At 51.2% G+C, this 291-nt stretch overlaps 1 long non-coding RNA gene across 1 annotated transcript in view; it reads left to right on the plus strand.

The window, feature by feature from the left end:
* Positions 1-291, plus strand: part of LOC106001991 — a 2,179-nt gene continuing 1,888 nt past the window's right edge. Inside the window, exon 1 of the long non-coding RNA XR_001175879.1 lies at positions 1-20. This is a non-coding gene — a long non-coding RNA (uncharacterized LOC106001991). The remainder of the gene's footprint in view (positions 21-291) is intronic.

A 291-nucleotide genomic window follows, 5' to 3' on the forward strand; every position in this document is an offset into this window, starting at 1 on the left:
AGGCAATGAAACGCCTTCAGGTAAGGACCCCTGACGCACTCCGCTATCTGTTGGACTTCACTGCTTTAAATCCTCACCCAGAAGCCATATTTCTGTGAGGAAGTTGATGAACCCTGTTAGGGACTCTTAAGTTCTTTTTTTTTTTTGGGGGGGGGGGGTCGGTTGTGGGGCCTGAACCCTGGGCCTGGGCGCTGTCCCTCAGCTTTTCAGCTCAAGGCTAGCGCTCTACCACTTGAGCCACAGCGCCACTTCCTGCTTTTTTTTCTTTTTGCTTATGTGGTGCTGAGGAAT

The sequence above is a fragment of the Dipodomys ordii genome, unplaced genomic scaffold (genome assembly GCF_000151885.1).
Source record: "Dipodomys ordii isolate 6190 unplaced genomic scaffold, Dord_2.0 Scaffold1651, whole genome shotgun sequence".
NCBI lineage: Eukaryota > Metazoa > Chordata > Mammalia > Rodentia > Heteromyidae > Dipodomys > Dipodomys ordii.